Source organism: Triturus cristatus, chromosome 4_1, assembly GCF_964204655.1.
Source record: "Triturus cristatus chromosome 4_1, aTriCri1.1, whole genome shotgun sequence".
Taxonomy (NCBI): Eukaryota; Metazoa; Chordata; class Amphibia; order Caudata; family Salamandridae; genus Triturus; species Triturus cristatus.
This window is the reverse complement of record NC_140585.1, coordinates 138,571,937-138,596,279: the sequence shown is the minus strand read 5'-3', so window position 1 is coordinate 138,596,279 and position 24,343 is coordinate 138,571,937. Positions and strand designations below refer to the sequence as shown.

Below are 24,343 nucleotides of genomic sequence, written 5' to 3'. Positions count from 1 at the left end.
AGAGTCTGTGTTCAGTTGGATCTTATACTTTATTAGCATTACAGTGTCACTGCTCAAAACCTGGGAATAAATGCATTTTTACACAGGGCGTGGGAACTTTCTGAAACATCATTGATTTATTTTGGAATCCGGCTCTTCCTTTCACAGCTTCAAACAAAGAGAATGACTATGAAAACAATTGAAAACTTTGTTTACAGTTTGGTGCTTCCTTGTAGCGCACTAAAGAAATGGCATAGTATACTCGGCAGCGCTGCAGTCAATCTATTTCTCATTTAACATGTGTCCTCAGTCTTACATATATTCCTCCTCTCCTCTGTGCATACAAAATATGTGTTTGTTTAAAGCACTTCATTCTTGTGCAACGTAGAAACTATTTAATTTCTCCTTAAAACCTCTGCCTACGTGCAAAATGTATGAACCCTCGTTGCAGATGAAAAAAGGCTGGCTCGAAGACTCAGGTCATTTTCAAACACAAAATGGCCTTTTCTGATATATTAAATAGATGGTACTTGAAAGGGACATTTGGGTGTACCTTCCAAATACCAAATTGCAGTGGTATGTAGAAATGTTTTTGGTCCATCATTTGGCCCAAAACAATCATACTTCACCACCATCTCGGTGATTGTGGTAACCAATCCGCGAAAGGATAAGGCGTCCCGTAAAAACCTCTTCCTCTTTGAGAATGTTTCAAAACAAGCATTTTATGTACAGGCATTGGTCCTATGGACCACTGCCTGTTCAAATAAAATAACAATGAAACATATAAATATTTTTTTTAAACGATCCCGTTTTCCTTCAATAAATAATATTAAGAACTACTTCTCCTGTTCCACAGTTTCAAGCTTGTACTTTCCGGCCCAACTGAGCATGATGCTCACACTCTTTCATGAGGTACTGATATATTTTCATTCCGACTCTCACAAACAGGTGGGGATATAGCTCAGTGGTAGAGCATTTGACTGCAGATCAAGAGGTCCCTGGTTCAAATCCAGGTGTCCCCTTAGCCTGTTTTGGTTCTTGTGTTTGTAGCTGGGACTTTTCATAAAACCCCTTTGGATCATCATTGACAGAGTCAGTGTTCGCTTGGATCTTACACTTTAACAGCATTACAATGTCATTGCTCAAAACCTGAGAGTAAATGCATTTTTATACAGGGCTCGGTATTCCGTATGGGAAATGTCTGAAAAAGCATTGATTTATTTTGGAATCTGGCTCTTCCTTTCACAGCACCAAACAAAGGGAATGGACTATGAAAGCAATTGACAACTTTGTTTTACAGTTTAGTGCTTCCTTCAATCGCACTACAGAAATTGCATAGAAAAATGGGCAGCAATGAAGTCAATCTATTCCTCATTTAACCTGTGTCCTCAGTCTTACATGTATTCCACCTCTTCTCTGTGCATACAAAGTATGTGTTTGTTTGAAGCACTTCATTTTTGTGCAATGAATAATCTATTTACTTTCTACTAAAATACGCTGCCCACGTACAAGATGTACGAACCCTAGTTGCAGGTGCAAGCAGGCTGGTCTGAGAAACCAGGCCATTTGCGAACACAAAATAGCTTTTTCTGATGTATTAAATCGAAGGTACATGAAAGGGGTGTTTGGTTGTACCTTCAAATACCAAATTGTAGTGGTATGCAGAAATGTTTTTTCACCGTAATTTGGCCCAAAACAATCATACTTCACCACCATATCAGTGATTGTGGTAATCAATCCACAAAGATAAGTAGTCTCGTAAAAACCTCTTCCCCTTTGAGAATGTTTCAAAACAAACATTTTAATTAGAGATATTGGTCCTATGGACCACTGCCTATTCAAATAAAATAACAATTAAACATATACATTTTGTTTTTTAAATGATCCTGTTTTCCTTTAATTAATAATATTAAGAACTACTTCTCCTTTTCCACAGTTTCAAGCTCGTACTTTGTGGCCCAACTGAGCTTGAGCCTCTCACTCTTTCATGATGTACTGATATATTGTCATTCTGATCTTTGAAAACAGTTGGGGATATAGCTCAGTGGTAGAGCATTTGTCTGCAGATCAAGAGGTCCCTGGTTCAAATCCGGGTGTCCCCTAAACCTATTTTGGTTTTGGTGTTTGTAGCTGGGATCTTTCATAAAGTCCCTATGAATCACCATTGACAGAGTCAGTGTTCAGTTGGATCTTATACTTTATTAGCATTACAGTGTCACTGCTCAAAACCTGGGAATAAATGCATTTTTACACAGGGCGTGGGAACTTTCTGAAACATCATTGATTTATTTTGGAATCCGGCTCTTCCTTTCACAGCTTCAAGCAAAGAGAATCACTATGAAAACAATTGAAAACTTTGTTATACAGTTTGTTGCTTCCTTGTAGCGCACTAAAGAAATGGCATAGTATACTCGGCAGCGCTGCAGTCAATCTATTTCTCATTTAACCTGTGTCCTCAGTCTTACATATATTCCTCCTCTCCTCTGTGCATACAAAATATGTGTTTGTTTAAAGCACTTCATTCTTGTGCAACGTAGAAACTATTTAATTTCTCCTTAAAACCTCTGCCTACGTGCAAAATGTATGAACCCTCGTTGCAGATGAAAAAAGGCTGGCTCGAAGACTCAGGCCATTTTCGAACACAAAATGGCCTTTTCTGATATATTAAATTGATGGTACTTGAAAGGGACGTTTGGGTGTACCTTCCAAATACCAAATCGCAGTGGTATGTAGAAATGTTTTTCGTCCATCATTTGGCCCAAAACAATCATACTTCACCACCATCTTGGTGATTGTGGTAACCAATCCGCGAAAGGATAAGGCGTCCCGTAAAAACCTCTTCCCCTTTGAGAATGTTTCAAAACAAGCATTTTATGTACAGGCATTGGTCCTATGGACCACTGCCTGTTCAAATAAAATAACAATGAAACATATAAATATTTTTTTTAAACGATCCCGTTTTCCTTCAATAAATAATATTAAGAACGACTTCTCCTGTTCCACAGTTTCAAGCTTGTACTTTCCGGCCCAACTGAGCATGATGCTCACACTCTTTCATGAGGTACTGATATATTTTCATTCCGACTCTCACAAACAGGTGGGGATATAGCTCAGTGGTAGAGCATTTGACTGCAGATCAAGCGGTCCCTGGTTCAAATCCAGGTGTCCCCTTGGCCTGTTTTGGTTCTTGTGTTTGTAGCTGGGACTTTTCATAAAACCCCTTTGGATCATCATTGACAGAGTCAGTGTTCGCTTGGATCTTACACTTTAACAGCATTACAATGTCACTGCTCAAAACCTGAGAGTAAATGCATTTTTATACAGGGCTCGGTATTCCGTATGGGAAATGTCTGAAAAAGCATTGATTTATTTTGGAATCTGGCTCTTCCTTTCACAACACCAAACAAAGGGAATGGACTATGAAAGCAATTGGCAACTTTGTTTTACAGTTTAGTGCTTCCTTCAATCGCACTACAGAAATTGCATAGAAAAGTGGGCAGCAATGCAGTCAATCTATTCCTCATTTAACCTGTGTCCTCAGTCTTACATGTATTCCACCTCTTCTCTGTGCATACAAAGTATGTGTTTGTTTGAAGCACTTCATTTTTGTGCAATGCATAATCTATTTACTTTCTACTAAAAAACGCTGCCCACGTACAAGATGTATGAACCCTAGTTGCAGGTGCAAGCAGGCTGGGCTGAGAAACCAGGCCATTTGCGAACACAAAATTGCTTTTTCTGATGTATTAAATCGAAGGTACATGAAATGGGTGTTTGGTTGTACCTTCAAATACCAAATTGTAGTGGTATGTAGAAATGTTTTTTCACCGTAATTTGGCCCAAAACAATCATACTTCACCACCATATCAGTGATTGTGGTAATCATTCCACAAAGATAAGTAGTCTCGTAAAAACCTGTTCCTCTTTGAGAATGTTTCAAAACAAACATTTTAATTACAGATATTGGTCCTATGGACCACTGCCTATTCAAATAAAATAACAATTAAACATATACATTTTGTTTTTTAAATGATCCTGTTTTCCTTTAATTAATAATATTAAGAACTACTTCTCCTTTTCCACAGTTTCAAGCTCGTACTTTGTGGCCCAACTGAGCTTGAGCCTCTCACTCTTTCATGATGTACTGTTATATTGTCATTCTGATCTTTGAAAACAGTTGGGGATATAGCTCAGTGGTAGAGCATTTGACTGCAGATCAAGAGGTCCCTGGTTCAAATCCGGGTGTCCCCTAAACCTATTTTGGTTCTGGTGTTTGTAGCTAGGATCTTTCATAAAGTCCCTTTGGATCACCATTGACAGAGTCTGTGTTCAGTTGGATCTTATACTTTATTAGCATTACAGTGTCACTGCTCAAAACCTGGGAATAAATGCATTTTTACACAGGGCGTGGGAACTTTCTGAAACATCATTGATTTATTTTGGAATCCGGCTCTTCCTTTCACAGCTTCAAACAAAGAGAATGACTATGAAAACAATTGAAAACTTTGTTTACAGTTTGGTGCTTCCTTGTAGCGCACTAAAGAAATGGCATAGTATACTCGGCAGCGCTGCAGTCAATCTATTTCTCATTTAACATGTGTCCTCAGTCTTACATATATTCCTCCTCTCCTCTGTGCATACAAAATATGTGTTTGTTTAAAGCACTTCATTCTTGTGCAACGTAGAAACTATTTAATTTCTCCTTAAAACCTCTGCCTACGTGCAAAATGTATGAACCCTCGTTGCAGATGAAAAAAGGCTGGCTCGAAGACTCAGGTCATTTTCAAACACAAAATGGCCTTTTCTGATATATTAAATAGATGGTACTTGAAAGGGACATTTGGGTGTACCTTCCAAATACCAAATTGCAGTGGTATGTAGAAATGTTTTTGGTCCATCATTTGGCCCAAAACAATCATACTTCACCACCATCTCGGTGATTGTGGTAACCAATCCGCGAAAGGATAAGGCGTCCCGTAAAAACCTCTTCCCCTTTGAGAATGTTTCAAAACAAGCATTTTATGTACAGGCATTGGTCCTATGGACCACTGCCTGTTCAAATAAAATAACAATGAAACATATAAATATTTTTTTTAAACGATCCCGTTTTCCTTCAATAAATAATATTAAGAACTACTTCTCCTGTTCCACAGTTTCAAGCTTGTACTTTCCGGCCCAACTGAGCATGATGCTCACACTCTTTCATGAGGTACTGATATATTTTCATTCCGACTCTCATAAACAGGTGGGGATATAGCTCAGTGGTAGAGCATTTGACTGCAGATCAAGAGGTCACTGGTTCAAATCCAGGTGTCCCCTTAGCCTGTTTTGGTTCTTGTGTTTGTAGCTGGGACTTTTCATAAAACCCCTTTGGATCATCATTGACAGAGTCAGTGTTCGCTTGGATCTTACACTTTAACAGCATTACAATGTCACTGCTCAAAACCTGAGAGTAAATGCATTTTTATACAGGGCTCGGTATTCCGTATGGGAAATGTCTGAAAAAGCATTGATTTATTTTGGAATCTGGCTCTTCCTTTCCCAGCACCAAACAAAGGGAATGGACTATGAAAGCAATTGACAACTTTGTTTTACAGTTTAGTGCTTCCTTCAATCGCACTACAGAAATTGCATAGAAAAATGGGCAGCAATGCAGTCAATCTATTCCTCATTTAACCTGTGTCCTCAGTCTTACATGTATTCCACCTCTTCTCTGTGCATACAAAGTATGTGTTTGTTTGAAGCACTTCATTTTTGTGCAATGAATAATCTATTTACTTTCTACTAAAATACGCTGCCCACGTACAAGATGTACGAACCCTAGTTGCAGGTACAAGCAGGCTGGTCTGAGAAACCAGGCCATTTGCGAACACAAAATAGCTTTTTCTGATGTATTAAATCGAAGGTACATGAAAGGGGTGTTTGGTTGTACCTTCAAATACCAAATTGTAGTGGTATGCAGAAATGTTTTTTCACCGTAATTTGGCCCAAAACAATCATACTTCACCACCATATCAGTGATTGTGGTAATCAATCCACAAAGATAAGTAGTCTCGTAAAAACCTCTTCCCCTTTGAGAATTTTTCAAAACAAACATTTTAATTACAGATATTGGTCCTATGGACCACTGCCTATTCAAATAAAATAACAATTAAACATATACATTTTGTTTTTTAAATGATCCTGTTTTCCTTTAATTAATAATATTAAGAACTACTTCTCCTTTTCCACAGTTTCAAGCTCGTACTTTGTGGCCCAACTGAGCTTGAGCCTCTCACTCTTTCATGATGTACTGATATATTGTCATTCTGATCTTTGAAAACAGTTGGAGATATAGCTCAGTGGTAGAGCATTTGACTGCAGATCAAGAGGTCCCTGGTTCAAATCCAGGTGTCCCCTAAACCTATTTTGGTTTTGGTGTTTGTAGCTGGGATCTTTCATAAAGTCCCTATGAATCACCATTGACAGAGTCAGTGTTCAGTTGGATCTTATACTTTATTAGCATTACAGTGTCACTGCTCAAAACCTGGGAATAAATGCATTTTTACACAGGGCGTGGGAACTTTCTGAAACATCATTGATTTATTTTGGAATCCGGCTCTTCCTTTCACAGCTTCAAGCAAAGAGAATCACTATGAAAACAATTGAAAACTTTGTTATACAGTTTGGTGCTTCCTTGTAGCGCACTAAAGAAATGGCATAGTATACTCGGCAGCGCTGCAGTCAATCTATTTCTCATTTAACCTGTGTCCTCAGTCTTACATATATTCCTCCTCTCCTCTGTGCATACAAAATATGTGTTTGTTTAAAGCACTTCATTCTTGTGCAACGTAGAAACTATTTAATTTCTCCTTAAAACCTCTGCCTACGTGCAAAATGTATGAACCCTCGTTGCAGATGAAAAAAGGCTGGCTCGAAGACTCAGGCCATTTTCGAACACAAAATGGCCTTTTCTGATATATTAAATTGATGGTACTTGAAAGGGACGTTTGGGTGTACCTTCCAAATACCAAATTGCAGTGGTATGTAGAAATGTTTTTCGTCCATCATTTGGCCCAAAACAATCATACTTCACCACCATCTCGGTGATTGTGGTAACCAATCCGCGAAAGGATAAGGCGTCCCGTAAAAACCTCTTCCCCTTTGAGAATGTTTCAAAACAAGCATTTTATGTACAGGCATTGGTCCTATGGACCACTGCCTGTTCAAATAAAATAACAATGAAACATATAAATATTTTTTTTAAACTATCCCGTTTTCCTTCAATAAATAATATTAAGAACTACTTCTCCTGTTCCACAGTTTCAAGCTTGTACTTTCCGGCCCAACTGAGCATGATGCTCACACTCTTTCATGAGGTACTGATATATTTTCAATCCGACTCTCACAAACAGGTGGGGATATAGCTCAGTGGTAAAGCATTTGACTGCAGATCAAGAGGTCCCTGGTTCAAATCCAGGTGTCCCCTTGGCCTGTTTTGGTTCTTGTGTTTGTAGCTGGGACTTTTCATAAAACCCCTTTGGATCATCATTGACAGAGTCAGTGTTCGCTTGGATCTTACACTTTAACAGCATTACAATGTCACTGCTCAAAACCTGAGAGTAAATGCATTTTTATACAGGGCTCGGTATTCCGTATGGGAAATGTCTGAAAAAGCATTGATTTATTTTGGAATCTGGCTCTTCATTTCACAGCACCAAACAAAGGGAATGGACTATGAAAGCAATTGGCAACTTTGTTTTACAGTTTAGTGCTTCCTTCAATCGCACTACAGAAATTGCATAGAAAAGTGGGCAGCAATGCAGTCAATCTATTCCTCATTTAACCTGTGTCCTCAGTCTTACATGTATTCCACCTCTTCTCTGTGCATACAAAGTATGTGTTTGTTTGAAGCACTTCATTTTTGTGCAATGCATAATCTATTTACTTTCTACTAAAATACGCTGCCCACGTACAAGATGTACGAACCCTAGTTGCAGGTGCAAGCAGGCTGGTCTGAGAAACCAGGCCATTTGCGAACACAAAATAGCTTTTTCTGATGTATTAAATCGAAGGTACATGAAAGGGGTGTTTGGTTGTACCTTCAAATACCAAATTGTAGTGGTACGCAGAAATGTTTTTTCACCGTAATTTGGCCCAAAACAATCATACTTCACCACCATATTAGTGATTGTGGTAATCAATCCACAAAGATAAGTAGTCTCGTAAAAACCTCTTCCCCTTTGAGAATGTTTCAAAACAAACATTTTAATTACAGATATTGGTCCTATGGACCACTGCCTATTCAAATAAAATAACAATTAAACATATACATTTTGTTTTTTAAATGATCCTGTTTTTCTTTAATTAATAATATTAAGAACTACTTCTCCTTTTCCACAGTTTCAAGCTCGTACTTTGTGGCCCAACTGAGCTTGAGCCTCTCACTCTTTCATGATGTACTGTTATATTGTCATTCTGATCTTTGAAAACAGTTGGGGATACAGCTCAGTGGTAGAGCATTTGACTGCAGATCAAGAGGTCCCTGGTTCAAATCTGGGTGTCCCCTAAACCTATTTTGGTTTTGGTGTTTGTAGCTGGGATCTTTCATAAAGTCCCTATGGATCACCATTGACAGAGTCAGTGTTCAGTTGGATCTTATACTTTATTAGCATTACAGTGTCACTGCTCAAAACCTGGGAATAAATGCATTTTTACACAGGGCGTGGGAACTTTCTGAAACATCATTGATTTATTTTGGAATCCGGCTCTTCCTTTCACAGCTTCAAGCAAAGGGAATCACTATGAAAACAATTGAAAACTTTGTTATACAGTTTGGTGCTTCCTTGTAGCGCACTAAAGAAATGGCATAGTATACTCGGCAGCGCTGCAGTCAATCTATTTCTCATTTAACCTGTGTCCTCAGTCTTACATATATTCCTCCTCTCCTCTGTGCATACAAAATATGTGTTTGTTTAAAGCACTTCATTCTTGTGCAACGTAGAAACTATTTAATTTCTCCTTAAAACCTCTGCCTACGTGCAAAATGTATGAACCCTCGTTGCAGATGAAAAAAGGCTGGCTCGAAGACTCAGGCCATTTTCGAACACAAAATGGCCTTTTCTGATATATTAAATTGATGGTACTTGAAAGGGACGTTTGGGTGTACCTTCCAAATACCAAATTGCAGTGGTATGTAGAAATGTTTTTCGTCCATCATTTGGCCCAAAACAATCATACTTCACCACCATCTCGGTGATTGTGGTAACCAATCCACGAAAGGATAAGGCGTCCCGTAAAAACCTCTTCCCCTTTGAGAATGTTTCAAAACAAGCATTTTATGTACAGGCATTGGTCCTATGGACCACTGCCTGTTCAAATAAAATAACAATGAAACATATAAATATTTTTTTTAAACGATCCCGTTTTCCTTCAATAAATAATATTAAGAACTACTTCTCCTGTTCCACAGTTTCAAGCTTGTACTTTCCGGCCCAACTGAGCATTATGCTCACACTCTTTCATGAGGTACTGATATATTTTCATTCCGACTCACAAAAACAGGTGGGGATATAGCTTAGTGGTAGAGAATTTGACTGCAGATCAAGAGGTCCCTGGTTCAAATCCAGGTGTCCCCTTGGCCTGTTTTGGTTCTTGTGTTTGTAGCTGGGACTTTTCATAAAACCCCTTTGGATCATCATTGACAGAGTCAGTGTTCGCTTGGATCTTACACTTTAATAGCATTACAATGTCACTGCTCAAAACCTGAGAGTAAATGCATTTTTATACAGGGCTCGGTATTTCGTATGGGAAATGTCTGAAAAAGCATTGATTTATTTTGGAATCTGGCTCTTCCTTTCACAGCACCAAACAAAGGGAATGGACTATGAAAGCAATTGACAACTTTGTTTTACAGTTTGGTGCTTCCTTCGATCGCACTACAGAAATTGCATAGAAAAGTGGGCAGAAATGCAGTCAATCTATTCCTCATTTAACCTGTGTCCTCAGTCTTACATGTATTCCACCTCTTCTCTGTGCATACCAAGTATGTGTTTGTTTGAAGCACTTCATTTTTGTGCAATGCATAATCTATTTACTTTCTACTAAAAAACGCTGCCCACGTACAAGATGTATGAACCCTAGTTGCAGGTGCAAGCAGGCTGGTCTGAGAGACCAGGCCATTTGCGAACACAAAATTGCTTTTTCTGATGTATTAAATCGAAGGTACATGAAATGGGTGTTTGGTTGTACCTTCAAATACCAAATTGTAGTGGTATGTAGAAATGTTTTTTCACCGTAATTTGACCCAAAACAATCATACTTCACCACCATATCAGTGATTGTGGTAATCATTCCACAAAGATAAGTAGTCTCGTAAAAACCTGTTCCTCTTTGAGAATGTTTCAAAACAAACATTTTAATTACAGATATTGGTCCTATGGACCACTGCCTATTCAAATAAAATAACAATTAAACATATACATTTTGTTTTTTAAATGATCCTGTTTTCCTTTAATTAATAATATTAAGAACTACTTCTCCTTTTCCACAGTTTCAAGCTCGTACTTTGTGGCCCAACTGAGCTTGAGCCTCTCACTCTTTCATGATGTACTGTTATATTGTCATTCTGATCTTTGAAAACAGTTGGGGATATAGCTCAGTGGTAGAGCATTTGACTGCAGATCAAGAGGTCCCTGGTTCAAATCCAGGTGTCCCCTAAACCTATTTTGGTTCTGGTGTTTGTAGCTAGGATCTTTCATAAAGTCCCTTTGGATCACCATTGACAGAGTCTGTGTTCAGTTGGATCTTATACTTTATTAGCATTACAGTGTCACTGCTCAAAACCTGGGAATAAATGCATTTTTACACAGGGCGTGGGAACTTTCTGAAACATCATTGATTTATTTTGGAATCCGGCTCTTCCTTTCACAGCTTCAAAAAAAGAGAATGACTATGAAAACAATTGAAAACTTTGTTATACAGTTTGGTGCTTCCTTGTAGCGCACTAAAGAAATGGCATAGTATACTCGGCAGCGCTGCAGTCAATCTATTTCTCATTTAACATGTGTCCTCAGTCTTACATATATTCCTCCTCTCCTCTGTGCATACAAAATATGTGTTTGTTTAAAGCACTTCATTCTTCTGCAACGTAGAAACTATTTAATTTCTCCTTAAAACCTCTGCCTACGTGCAAAATGTATGAACCCTCGTTGCAGATGAAAAAAGGCTGGCTCGAAGACTCAGGTCATTTTCGAACACAAAATGGCCTTTTCTGATATATTAAATTGATGGTACTTGAAAGGGACATTTGGGTGTACCTTCCAAATACCAAATTGCAGTGGTATGTAGAAATGTTTTTCGTCCATCATTTGGCCCAAAACAATCATACTTCACCACCATCTCGGTGATTGTGGTAACCAATCCGCGAAAGGATAAGGAGTCCCATAAAAACCTCTTCCCCTTTGAGAATGTTTCAAAACAAGCATTTTATGTACAGGCATTGGTCCTATGGACCACTGCCTGTTCAAATAAAATAACAATGAAACATATAAATATTTTTTTTAAACGATCCCGTTTTCCTTCAATAAATAATATTAAGAACTACTTCTCCTGTTCCACAGTTTCAAGCTTGTACTTTCCGGCCCAACTGAGCATGATGCTCACACTCTTTCATGAGGTACTGATATATTTTCATTCCGACTCTCACAAACAGGTGGGGATATAGCTCAGTGGTAGAGCATTTGACTGCAGATCAAGAGGTCCCTGGTTCAAATCCAGGTGTCCCCTTAGCCTGTTTTGGTTCTTGTGTTTGTAGCTGGGACTTTTCATAAAACCCCTTTGGATCATCATTGACAGAGTCAGTGTTCGCTTGGATCTTACACTTTAACAGCATTACAATGTCACTGCTCAAAACCTGAGAGTAAATGCATTTTTATAAAGGGCTCGGTATTCCGTATGGGAAATGTCTGAAAAAGCATTGATTTATTTTGGAATCTGGCTCTTCCTTTCACAGCACCAAACAAAGGGAATGGACTATGAAAGCAATTGACAACTTTGTTTTACAGTTTAGTGCTTCCTTCAATCGCACTACAGAAATTGCATAGAAAAGTGGGCAGCAATGCAGTCAATCTATTCCTCATTTAACCTGTGTCCTCAGTCTTACATGTATTCCACCTCTTCTCTGTGCATACAAAGTATGTGTTTGTTTGAAGCACTTCATTTTTGTGCAATGCATAATCTGTTTACTTTCTACTAAAATACGCTGCCCACGTACAAGATGTACGAACCCTAGTTGCAGGTGCAAGCAGGCTGGTCTGAGAAACCAGGCCATTTGCGAACAGAAAATAGCTTTTTCTGATGTATTAAATCGAAGGTACATGAAAGGGGTGTTTGGTTGTACCTTCAAATACCAAATTGTAGTGGTATGCAGAAATGTTTTTTCACCGTAATTTGGCCCAAAACAATCATACTTCACCACCATATCAATGATTGTGGTAATCAATCCACAAAGATAAGTAGTCTCGTAAAAACCTCTTCCCCTTTGAGAATGTATCAAAACAAACATTTTAATTACAGATATTGGTCCTATGGACCACTGCCTATTCAAATAAAATAACAATTAAACATATACATTTTGTTTTTTAAATGATCCTGTTTTCCTTTAATTAATAATATTAAGAACTACTTCTCCTTTTCCACAGTTTCAAGCTCGTACTTTGTGGCCCAACTGAGCTTGAGCCTCTCACTCTTTCATGATGTACTGATATATTGTCATTCTGATCTTTGAAAACAGTTGGGGATATAGCTCAGTGGTAGAGCATTTGACTGCAGATCAAGAGGTCCCTCGTTCAAATCCGGGTGTCCCCTAAACCTATTTTGGTTTTGGTGTTTGTTGCTGGGATCTTTCATAAAGTCCCTATGGATCACCATTGACAGAGTCAGTGTTCAGTTGGATCTTATACTTTATTAGCATTACAGTGTCACTGCTCAAAACCTGGGAATAAATGCATTTTTACACAGGGCGTGGGAACTTTCAGAAACATCATTGATTTATTTTGGAATCCGGCTCTTCCTTTCACAGCTTCAAGCAAAGAGAATCACTATGAAAACAATTGAAAACTTTGTTATACAGTTTGGTGCTTCCTTGTAGCGCACTAAAGAAATGGCATAGTATACTCGGCAGCGCTGCAGTCAATCTATTTCTCATTTAACCTGTGTCCTCAGTCTTACATATATTCCTCCTCTCCTCTGTGCATACAAAATATGTGTTTGTTTAAAGCACTTCATTCTTGTGCAACGTAGAAACTATTTAATTTCTCCTTAAAACCTCTGCCTACGTGCAAAATGTATGAACCCTCGTTGCAGATGAAAAAAGGCTGGCTCGAAGACTCAGGCCATTTTCGAACACAAAATGGCCTTTTCTGATATATTAAATTGATGGTACTTGAAAGGGACGTTTGGGTGTACCTTCCAAATACCAAATTGCAGTGGTATGTAGAAATGTTTTTCGTCCATCATTTGGCCCAAAACAATCATACTTCACCACCATCTCGGTGATTGTGGTAACCAATCCGCGAAAGGATAAGGCGTCCCGTAAAAACCTCTTCCCCTTTGAGAATGTTTCAAAACAAGCATTTTATGTACAGGCATTGGTCCTATGGACCACTGCCTGTTCAAATAAAATAACAATGAAACATATAAATATTTTTTTTAAACTATCCCGTTTTCCTTCAATAAATAATATTAAGAACTACTTCTCCTGTTCCACAGTTTCAAGCTTGTACTTTCCGGCCCAACTGAGCATGATGCTCACACTCTTTCATGAGGTACTGATATATTTTCATTCCGACTCTCACAAACAGGTGGGGATATAGCTCAGTGGTAGAGCATTTGACTGCAGATCAAGAGGTCCCTGGTTCAAATCCAGGTGTCCCCTTGGCCTGTTTTAGTTCTTGTGTTTGTAGCTGGGACTTTTCATAAAACCCCTTTGGATCATCATTGACAGAGTCAGTGTTCGCTTGGATCTTACACTTTAACAGCATTACAATGTCACTGCTCAAAACCTGAGAGTAAATGCATTTTTATACAGGGCTCGGTATTCCGTATGGGAAATGTCTGAAAAAGCATTGATTTATTTTGGAATCTGGCTCTTCATTTCACAGCACCAAACAAAGGGAATGGACTATGAAAGCAATTGGCAACTTTGTTTTACAGTTTAGTGCTTCCTTCAATCGCACTACAGAAATTGCATAGAAAAGTGGGCAGCAATGCAGTCAATCTATACCTCATTTAACCTGTGTCCTCAGTCTTACATGTATTCCACCTCTTCTCTGTGCATACAAGTATGTGTTTGTTTGAAGCACTTCATTTTTGTGCAATGCATAATCTATTTACTTTCTACTAAAATACGCTGCCCACGTACAAGATGTACGAACCCTAGTTGCAGGTGCAAGCAGGCTGGTCTGAGAAACCAGGCCATTTGCGAACACAAAATAGCTTTTTCTGATGTATTAAATCGAAGGTACATGAAAGGGGTGTTTGGTTGTACCTTCAAATACCAAATTGTAGTGGTACGCAGAAATGTTTTTTCACCGTAATTTGGCCCAAAACAATCATACTTCACCACCATATTAGTGATTGTGGTAATCAATCCACAAAGATAAGTAGTCTCGTAAAAACCTCTTCCCCTTTGAGAATGTTTCAAAACAAACATTTTAATTACAGATATTGGTCCTATGGACCACTGCCTATTCAAATAAAATAACAATTAAACATATACATTTTGTTTTTTAAATGATCCTGTTTTTCTTTAATTAATAATATTAAGAACTACTTCTCCTTTTCCACAGTTTCAAGCTCGTACTTTGTGACCCAACTGAGCTTGAGCCTCTCACTCTTTCATGATGTACTGTTATATTGTCATTCTGATCTTTGAAAACAGTTGGGGATACAGCTCAGTGGTAGAGCATTTGACTGCAGATCAAGAGGTCCCTGGTTCAAATCTGGGTGTCCCCTAAACCTATTTTGGTTTTGGTGTTTGTAGCTGGGATCTTTCATAAAGTCCCTATGGATCACCATTGACAGAGTCAGTGTTCAGTTGGATCTTATACTTTATTAGCATTACAGTGTCACTGCTCAAAACCTGGGAATAAATGCATTTTTACACAGGGCGTGGGAACTTTCTGAAACATCATTGATTTATTTTGGAATCCGGCTCTTCCTTTCACAGCTTCAAGCAAAGGGAATCACTATGAAAACAATTGAAAACTTTGTTATACAGTTTGGTGCTTCCTTGTAGCGCACTAAAGAAATGGCATAGTATACTCGGCAGCGCTGCAGTCAATCTATTTCTCATTTAACCTGTGTCCTCAGTCTTACATATATTCCTCCTCTCCACTGTGCATACAAAATATGTGTTTGTTTAAAGCACTTCATTCTTGTGCAACGTAGAAACTATTTAATTTCTCCTTAAAACGTCTGCCTACGTGCAAAATGTATGAACCCTCGTTGCAGATGAAAAAAGGCTGGCTCGAAGACTCAGGCCATTTTCGAACACAAAATGGCCTTTTCTGATATATTAAATTGATGGTACTTGAAAGGGACGTTTGGGTGTACCTTCCAAATACCAAATTGCAGTGGTATGTAGAAATGTTTTTCGTCCATCATTTGGCCCAAAACAATCATACTTCACCACCATCTCGGTGATTGTGGTAACCAATCCACGAAAGGATAAGGCGTCCCGTAAAAACCTCTTCCCCTTTGAGAATGTTTCAAAACAAGCATTTTATGTACAGGCATTGGTCCTATGGACCACTGCCTGTTCAAATAAAATAACAATGAAACATATAAATATTTTTTTTAAACGATCCCGTTTTCCTTCAATAAATAATATTAAGAACTACTTCTCCTGTTCCACAGTTTCAAGCTTGTACTTTCCGGCCCAACTGAGCATTATGCTCACACTCTTTCATGAGGTACTGATATATTTTCATTCCGACTCACAAAAACAGGTGGGGATATAGCTTAGTGGTAGAGCATTTGACTGCAGATCAAGAGGTCCCTGGTTCAAATCCAGGTATCCCCTTGGCCTGTTTTGGTTCTTGTGTTTGTAGCTGGGACTTTTCATAAAACCCCTTTGGATCATCATTGACAGAGTCAGTGTTCGCTTGGATCTTACACTTTAATAGCATTACAATGTCACTGCTCAAAACCTGAGAGTAAATGCATTTTTATACAGGGCTCGGTATTTCGTATGGGAAATGTCTGAAAAAGCATTGATTTATTTTGGAATCTGGCTCTTCCTTTCACAGCACCAAACAAAGGGAATGGACTATGAAAGCAATTGACAACTTTGTTTTACAGTTTGGTGCTTCCTTCGATCGCACTACAGAAATTGCATAGAAAAGTGGGCAGAAATGCAGTCAATCTATTCCTCATTTAACCTGTGTCCTCAGTCTTACATGTATTCCACCTCTTCTCTGTGCATACAAAGTATGTGTTTGTTTGAAGCACTTCATTTTTGTGCAATGCATAATCTATTTACTTTCTACTAAAAAACGCTGCCCACGTACAAGATGTATGAACCCTAGTTGCAGGTGCAAGCAGGCTGGTCTGAGAAACCAGGCCATTTGCAAACACAAAATTGCTTTTTCTGATGTATTAAATCGAAGGTACATGAAATGGGTGTTTGGTTGTACCTTCAAATACCAAATTGTAGTGGTATGTAGAAATGTTTTTTCACCGTAATTTGGCCCAAAACAATCATACTTCACCACCATATCAGTGATTGTGGTAATCATTCCACAAAGATAAGTAGTCTTGTAAAAACCTGTTCCTCTTTGAGAATGTTTCAAAACAAACATTTTAATTACAGATATTGGTCCTATGGACCACTGCCTATTCAAATAAAATAACAATTAAACATATACATTTTGTTTTTTAAATGATCCTGTTTTCCTTTAATTAATAATATTAAGAACTACTTCTCCTTTTCCACAGTTTCAAGCTCGTACTTTGTGGCCCAACTGAGCTTGAGCCTCTCACTCTTTCATGATGTACTGTTATATTGTCATTCTGATCTTTGTAAACAGTTGGGGATATAGCTCAGTGGTAGAGCATTTGACTGCAGATCAAGAGGTCCCTGGTTCAAATCCGGGTGTCCCCTAAACCTATTTTGGTTCTGGTGTTTGTAGCTAGGATCTTTCATAAAGTCCCTTTGGATCACCATTGACAGAGTCTGTGTTCAGTTGGATCTTATACTTTATTAGCATTACAGTGTCACTGCTCAAAACCTGGGAATAAATGCATTTTTACACAGGGCGTGGGAACTTTCTGAAACATCATTGATTTATTTTGGAATCCGGTTCTTCCTTTCACAGCTTCAAACAAATAGAATGACTATGAAAACAATTGAAAACTTTGTTATACAGTTTGGTGCTTTCTTGAAGCGCACTAAAGAAATGGCATAGTATACTCGGCAGCGCTGCAGTCAATCTATTTCTCATTTAACATGTGTCCTCAGTCTTACATATATTCCTCCTCTCCTCTGTGCATACAAAATATGTGTTTGTTTAAAGCACTTCATTCTTGTGCAACGTAGAAACTATTTAATTTCTCCTTAAAACCTCTGCCTACGTGCAAAATGTATGAACCATCGTTGCAGATGAAAAAAGGCTGGCTCGAAGACTCAGGTCATTTTCGAACACAAAATGGCCTTTTCTGATATATTAAATTGATGGTACTTGAAAGGGACATTTGGGTGTACCTTCCAAATACCAAATTGCAGTGGTATGTAGAAATGTTTTTCGTCCATCATTTGGCCCAAAACAATCATACTTCACCACCATCTCGGTGATTGTGGTAACCAATCCGCGAAAGGATAAGGCGTCCCGTAAAAACCTCTTCCCCTTTGAGAATGTTTCAAAACAAGCATTTTATGTACAGGCATTGGTCCTATGGACCACTGCCTGTTCAAATAAAATAACAATGGAACATATAAATATTTTTTTTAAACGATCCGGTTTTCCTTCAATAAATAATATTAAGAACTACTTCTCCTGTTCCACAGTTTCAAGCTTGTACTTTCCGGCCCAACTGAGCATGATGCTCACACTCTTTCATGAGGTACTGATATATTTTCATTCCGACTCTCACAAACAGGTGGGGATATAGCTCAGTGGTAGAGCATTTGACTGCAGATCAAGAGGTCCCTGGTTCAAATCCAGGTGTTCCCTTGGCCTGTTTTGGTTCTTGTGTTTGTAGCTGGGACTTTTCATAAAACCCCTTTGGATCATCATTGACAGAGTCAGTGTTCGCTTGGATCTTACACTTTAACAGCATTACAATTTCACTGCTCAAAACCTGAGAGTAAATGCATTTTTATACAGGGCTCGGTATTCCGTATGGGAAATGTCTGAAAAAGCATTGATTTATTTTGGAATCTGGCTCTTCCTTTCACAGCACCAAACAAAGGGAATGGACTATGAAAGCAATTGGCAACTTTGTTTTACAGTTTAGTGCTTCCTTCAATCGCACTACAGAAATTGCATAGAAAAGTGGGCAGCAATGCAGTCAATCTATTCCTCATTTAACCTGTGTCCTCAGTCTTACATGTATTCCACCTCTTCTCTGTGCATACAAAGTATGTGTTTGTTTGAAGCACTTCATTTTTGTGCAATGCATAATCTATTTACTTTCTACTAAAATACGCTGCCCACGTACAAGATGTACGAACCCTAGTTGCAGGTGCAAGCAGGCTGGTCTGAGAAACCAGGCCATTTGCGAACACAAAATAGCTTTTTCTGATGTATTAAATCGAAGGTACATGAAAGGGGTGTTTGGTTGTACCTTCAAATACCAAATTGTAGTGGTACGCAGAAATGTTTTTTCACCGTAAGTTGGCCCAAAACAATCATACTTCACCACCATATTAGTGATTGTGGTAATCAATCCACAAAGATAAGTAGTCTCGTAAAAACCTCTTCCCCTTTGAGAATGTTTCAAAACAAACATTTTAATTACAGATATTGGTCCTATGGACCACTGCCTATTCAAATAAAATAACAATTAAACATATACATTTTGTTTTTTAAATGATCCTGTTTTTCTTTAATTAATAATATTAAGAACTACTTCTCCTTTTCCACAGTTTCAAGCTCGTACTTTGTGGCCCAACTGAGCTTGAGCCTCTCACTCTTTCATGATGTACTGTTATATTGTCATTCTGATCTTTGAAAACAGTTGGGGATACAGCTCAGTGGTAGAGCATTTGACTGCAGATCAAGAGGTCCCTGGTTTAAATCTGGGTGTCCCCTAAACCTATTTTGGTTTTGGTGTTTGTAGCTGGGATCTTTCATAAAGTCCCTATGGATCACCATTGACAGAGTCAGTGTTCAGTTGGATCTTATACTTTATTAGCATTACAGTGTCACTGCTCAAAACCTGGGAATAAATGCATTTTTACACAGGGCGTGGGAACTTTCTGAAACATCATTGATTTATTTTGGAATCCGGCTCTTCCTTTCACAGCTTCAAGCAAAGGGAATCACTATGAAAACAATTGAAAACTTTGTTATACAGTTTGGTGCTTCCTTGTAGCGCACTAAAGAAATTGCATAGTATACTCGGCAGCGCTGCAGTCAATCTATTTCTCATTTAACCTGTGTCCTCAGTCTTACATATATTCCTCCTCTCCTCTGTGCATACAAAATATGTGTTTGTTTAAAGCACTTCATTCTTGTGCAACGTAGAAACTATTTAATTTCTCCTTAAAACCTCTGCCTACGTGCAAAATGTATGAACCCTCGTTGCAGATGAAAAAAGGCTGGCTCGAAGACTCAGGCCATTTTCGAACACAAAATGGCCTTTTCTGATATATTAAATTGATGGTACTTGAAAGGGACGTTTGGGTGTACCTTCCAAATACCAAATTGCAGTGGTATGTAGAAATGTTTTTCGTCCATCATTTGGCCCAAAACAATCATACTTCACCACCATCTCGGTGATTGTGGTAACCAATCCACGAAAGGATAAGGCGTCCCGTAAAAACCTCTTCCCCTTTGAGAATGCTTCAAAACAAGCATTTTATGTACAGGCATTGGTCCTATGGACCACTGCCTGTTCAAATAAAATAACAATGAAACATATAAATATTTTTTTTAAACGATACCCTTTTTCCTTCAATAAATAATATTAAGAACTACTTCTCCTGTTCCACAGTTTCAAGCTTGTACTTTCCGGCCCAACTGAGCATTATGCTCACACTCTTTCATGAGGTACTGATATATTTTCATTCCGACTCTCACAAGCAGGTGGGGATATAGCTCAGTGGTAGAGCATTTGACTGGAGATCAAGAGGTCCCTGGTTCAAATCCAGGTGTCCCCTTGGCCTGTTTTGGTTCTTGTGTTTGTAGCTGGGACTTTTCATAAAACCCCTTTGGATCATCATTGACAGAGTCAGTGTTCGCTTGGATCTTACACTTTAATAGCATTACAATGTCACTGCTCAAAACCTGAGAGTAAATGCATTTTTATACAGGGCTCGGTATTTCGTATGGGAAATGTCTGAAAAAGCATTGATTTATTTTGGAATCTGGCTCTTCCTTTCACAGCACCAAACAAAGGGAATGGACTATGAAAGCAATTGACAACTTTGTTTTACAGTTTGGTGCTTCATTCGATCGCACTACAGAAATTGCATAGAAAAGTGGGCAGAAATGCAGTCAATCTATTCCTCATTTAACCTGTGTCCTCAGTCTTACATGTATTCCACCTCTTCTCTGTGCATACAAAGTATGTGTTTGTTTGAAGCACTTCATTTTTGTGCAATGCATAATCTATTTACTTTCTACTAAAAAACGCTGCCCACGTACAAGATGTATGAACCCTAGTTGCAGGTGCAAGCAGGCTGGTCTGAGAAACCAGGCCATTTGCGAACACAAAATTGCTTTTTCTGATGTATTAAATCGAAGGTACATGAAATGGGTGTTTGGTTGTACCTTCAAATACCAAATTGTAGTGGTATGTAGAAATGTTTTTTCACCGTAATTTGGCCCAAAACAATCATACTTCACCACCATATCAGTGATTGTGGTAATCATTCCACAAAGATAAGTAGTCTTGTAAAAACCTGTTCCTCTTTGAGAATGTTTCAAAACAAACATTTTAATTACAGATATTGGTCCTATGGACCACTGCCTATTCAAATAAAATAACAATTAAACATATACATTTTGTTTTTTAAATGATCCTGTTTTCCTTTAATTAATAATATTAAGAACTACTTCTCCTTTTCCACAGTTTCAAGCTCGTACTTTGTGGCCCAACTGAGCTTGAGCCTCTCACTCTTTCATGATGTACTGTTATATTGTCATTCTGATCTTTGAAAACAGTTGGGGATATAGCTCAGTGGTAGAGCATTTGACTGCAGATCAAGAGGTCCCTGGTTCAAATCCGGGTGTCCCCTAAACCTATTTTGGTTCTGGTGTTTGTAGCTAGGATCTTTCATAAAGTCCCTTTGGATCACCATTGACAGAGTCTGTGTTCAGTTGGATCTTATACTTTATTAGCATTACAGTGTCACTGCTCAAAACCTGGGAATAAATGCATTTTTACACAGGGCGTGGGAACTTTCTGAAACATCATTGATTTATTTTGGAATCCGGCTCTTCCTTTCACAGCTTCAAACAAATAGAATGACTATGAAAACAATTGAAAACTTTGTTATACAGTTTGGTGCTTTCTTGAAGCGCACTAAAGAAATGGCATAGTATACTCGGCAGCGCTGCAGTCAATCTATTTCTCATTTAACATGTGTCCTCAGTCTTACATATATTCCTCCTCTCCTCTGTGCATACAAAATATGTGTTTGTTTAAAGCACTTCATTCTTGTGCAACGTAGAAACTATTTAATTTCTCCTTAAAACCTCTGCCTACGTGCAAAATGTATGAACCCTCGTTGCAGATGAAAAAAGGCTGGCTCGAAGACTCAGGTCATTTTCGAACACAAAATGGCCTTTTCTGATATATTAAATTGATGGTACTTGAAAGGGACATTTGGGTGTACCTTCCAAATACCAAATTGCAGTGGTATGTAGAAATGTTTTTCGTCCATCATTTGGCCCAAAACAATCATACTTCACCACCATCTCGGTGATTGTGGTAACCAATCCGCGAAAGGATAAGGCGTCCCGTAAAAACCTCTTCCCCTTTGAGAATGTTTCAAAACAAGCATTTTATGTACAGGCATTGGTCCTATGGACCACTGCCTGTTCAAATAAAATAACAATGAAACATATAAATATTTTTTTCAAACGATCCGGTTTTCCTTCAATAAATAATATTAAGAACTACTTCTCCTGTTCCACAGTTTCAAGCTTGTAGTTTCCGGCCCAACTGAGCATGATGCTCACACTCTTTCATGAGGTACTGATATATTTTCATTCCGACTCTCACAAACAGGTGGGGATATAGCTCAGTGGTAGAGCATTTGACTGCAGATCAAGAGGTCCCTGGTTCAAATCCAGGTGTCCCCTTGGCCTGTTTTGGTTCTTGTGTTTGTAGCTGGGACTTTTCATAAAACCCCTTTGGATCATCATTGACAGAGTCAGTGTTCGCTTGGATCTTACACTTTAACAGCATTACAATTTCACTGCTCAAAACCTGAGAGTAAATGCATTTTTATACAGGGCTCGGTATTCCGTATGGGAAATGTCTGAAAAAGCATTGATTTATTTTGGAATCTGGCTCTTCCTTTCACAGCACCAAACAAAGGGAATGGACTATGAAAGCAATTGGCAACTTTGTTTTACAGTTTAGTGCTTCCTTCAATCGCACTACAGAAATTGCATAGAAAAGTGGGCAGCAATGCAGTCAATCTATTCCTCATTTAACCTGTGTCCTCAGTCTTACATGTATTCCACCTCTTCTCTGTGCATACAAAGTATGTGTTTGTTTGAAGCACTTCATTTTTGTGCAATGCATAATCTATTTACTTTCTACTAAAATACGCTGCCCACGTACAAGATGTACGAACCCTAGTTGCAGGTGCAAGCAGGCTGGTCTGAGAAACCAGGCCATTTGCGAACACAAAATAGCTTTTTCTGATGTATTAAATCGAAGGTACATGAAAGGGGTGTTTGGTTGTACCTTCAAATACCAAATTGTAGTGGTATGCAGAAATGTTTTTTCACCGTAATTTGGCCCAAAACAATCATACTTCACCACCATATCAGTGATTGTGGTAATCAATCCACAAAGATAAGTAGTCTCGTAAAAACCTCTTCCCCTTTGAGAATGTTTCAAAACAAACATTTTAATTACAGATATTGGTCCTATGGACCACTGCCTATTCAAATAAAATAACAATTAAACATATACATTTTGTTTTTTAAATGATCCTGTTTTCCTTTAATTAATAATATTAAGAACTACTTCTCCTTTTCCACAGTTTCAAGCTCGTACTTTGTGGCCCAACTGAGCTTGAGCCTCTCACTCTTTCATGATGTACTGATATATTGTCATTCTGATCTTTGAAAACAGTTGGGGATATAGCTCAGTGGTAGAGCATTTGACTGCAGATCAAGAGGTCCCTGGTTCAAATCTGGGTGTCCCCTAAACCTATTTTGGTTTTGGTGTTTGTAGCTGGGATATTTCATAAAGTCCCTATGGATCACCATTGACAGAGTCAGTGTTCAGTTGGATCTTATACTTTATTAGCATTACAGTGTCACTGCTCAAAACCTGGGAATAAATGCATTTTTACACAGGGCGTGGGAACTTTCTGAAACATCATTGATTTATTTTGGAATCCGGCTCTTCCTTTCACAGCTTCAAAGCAAAGAGAATCACTATGAAAACAATTGAAAACTTTGTTATTCAGTTTGGTGCTTCCTTGTAGCGCACTAAAGAAATGGCATAGTATACTCGGCAGCGCTGCAGTCAATCTATTTCTCATTTAACCTGTGTCCTCAGTCTTACATATATTCCTCCTCTCCTCTGTGCATACAAAATATGTGTTTGTTTAAAGCACTTCATTCTTGTGCAACGTAGAAACTATTTAATTTCTCCTTAAAACCTCTGCCTACGTGCAAAATGTATGAACCCTCGTTGCAGATGAAAAAAGGCTGGCTCGAAGACTCAGGCCATTTTCGAACACAAAATGGCCTTTTCTGATATATTAAATTGATGGTACTTGAAAGGGACGTTTGGGTGTACCTTCCAAATACCAAATTGCAGTGGTATGTAGAAATGTTTTTCGTCCATCATTTGGCCCAAAACAATCATACTTCACCACCATCTCGGTGATTGTGGTAACCAATCCGCGAAAGGATAAGGCGTCCCGTAAAAACCTCTTCCCCTTTGAGAATGTTTCAAAACAAGCATTTTA

General features: G+C 38.4%; 17 non-coding genes across 17 annotated transcripts; all 17 read left to right on the top strand.

Annotated features, from left to right (window-relative positions):
- The first annotated feature begins 929 nt into the window (after window positions 1-929).
- Window positions 930-1,001, top strand: TRNAC-GCA (transfer RNA cysteine (anticodon GCA)). The gene has a single exon. It is a non-coding gene; the product is annotated as a tRNA-Cys (tRNA).
- A 1,008-nt stretch (window positions 1,002-2,009) lies between these two features.
- TRNAC-GCA (transfer RNA cysteine (anticodon GCA)) lies at window positions 2,010-2,081 on the top strand. The gene has a single exon. It is a non-coding gene; the product is annotated as a tRNA-Cys (tRNA).
- Window positions 2,082-3,078: 997 nt separating this feature from the next.
- Window positions 3,079-3,150, top strand: TRNAC-GCA (transfer RNA cysteine (anticodon GCA)). Its single transcript has one exon. It is a non-coding gene; the product is annotated as a tRNA-Cys (tRNA).
- A 1,008-nt stretch (window positions 3,151-4,158) lies between these two features.
- On the top strand, window positions 4,159-4,230 carry TRNAC-GCA (transfer RNA cysteine (anticodon GCA)). The gene has a single exon. It is a non-coding gene; the product is annotated as a tRNA-Cys (tRNA).
- A 996-nt stretch (window positions 4,231-5,226) lies between these two features.
- On the top strand, window positions 5,227-5,298 carry TRNAC-GCA (transfer RNA cysteine (anticodon GCA)). The gene has a single exon. It is a non-coding gene; the product is annotated as a tRNA-Cys (tRNA).
- A 1,008-nt stretch (window positions 5,299-6,306) lies between these two features.
- Window positions 6,307-6,378, top strand: TRNAC-GCA (transfer RNA cysteine (anticodon GCA)). Its single transcript has one exon. It is a non-coding gene; the product is annotated as a tRNA-Cys (tRNA).
- A 997-nt stretch (window positions 6,379-7,375) lies between these two features.
- On the top strand, window positions 7,376-7,447 carry TRNAC-GCA (transfer RNA cysteine (anticodon GCA)). The gene has a single exon. It is a non-coding gene; the product is annotated as a tRNA-Cys (tRNA).
- Window positions 7,448-10,604: 3,157 nt separating this feature from the next.
- Window positions 10,605-10,676, top strand: TRNAC-GCA (transfer RNA cysteine (anticodon GCA)). The gene has a single exon. It is a non-coding gene; the product is annotated as a tRNA-Cys (tRNA).
- Window positions 10,677-11,673: 997 nt separating this feature from the next.
- Window positions 11,674-11,745, top strand: TRNAC-GCA (transfer RNA cysteine (anticodon GCA)). The gene has a single exon. It is a non-coding gene; the product is annotated as a tRNA-Cys (tRNA).
- Window positions 11,746-13,822: 2,077 nt separating this feature from the next.
- On the top strand, window positions 13,823-13,894 carry TRNAC-GCA (transfer RNA cysteine (anticodon GCA)). Its single transcript has one exon. It is a non-coding gene; the product is annotated as a tRNA-Cys (tRNA).
- Window positions 13,895-15,970: 2,076 nt separating this feature from the next.
- TRNAC-GCA (transfer RNA cysteine (anticodon GCA)) lies at window positions 15,971-16,042 on the top strand. The gene has a single exon. It is a non-coding gene; the product is annotated as a tRNA-Cys (tRNA).
- A 1,008-nt stretch (window positions 16,043-17,050) lies between these two features.
- TRNAC-GCA (transfer RNA cysteine (anticodon GCA)) lies at window positions 17,051-17,122 on the top strand. The gene has a single exon. It is a non-coding gene; the product is annotated as a tRNA-Cys (tRNA).
- Window positions 17,123-18,119: 997 nt separating this feature from the next.
- On the top strand, window positions 18,120-18,191 carry TRNAC-GCA (transfer RNA cysteine (anticodon GCA)). The gene has a single exon. It is a non-coding gene; the product is annotated as a tRNA-Cys (tRNA).
- A 2,078-nt stretch (window positions 18,192-20,269) lies between these two features.
- TRNAS-GGA (transfer RNA serine (anticodon GGA)) lies at window positions 20,270-20,341 on the top strand. The gene has a single exon. It is a non-coding gene; the product is annotated as a tRNA-Ser (tRNA).
- Window positions 20,342-21,349: 1,008 nt separating this feature from the next.
- Window positions 21,350-21,421, top strand: TRNAC-GCA (transfer RNA cysteine (anticodon GCA)). Its single transcript has one exon. It is a non-coding gene; the product is annotated as a tRNA-Cys (tRNA).
- Window positions 21,422-22,418: 997 nt separating this feature from the next.
- TRNAC-GCA (transfer RNA cysteine (anticodon GCA)) lies at window positions 22,419-22,490 on the top strand. The gene has a single exon. It is a non-coding gene; the product is annotated as a tRNA-Cys (tRNA).
- Window positions 22,491-23,498: 1,008 nt separating this feature from the next.
- Window positions 23,499-23,570, top strand: TRNAC-GCA (transfer RNA cysteine (anticodon GCA)). Its single transcript has one exon. It is a non-coding gene; the product is annotated as a tRNA-Cys (tRNA).
- Window positions 23,571-24,343: the final 773 nt, after the last annotated feature.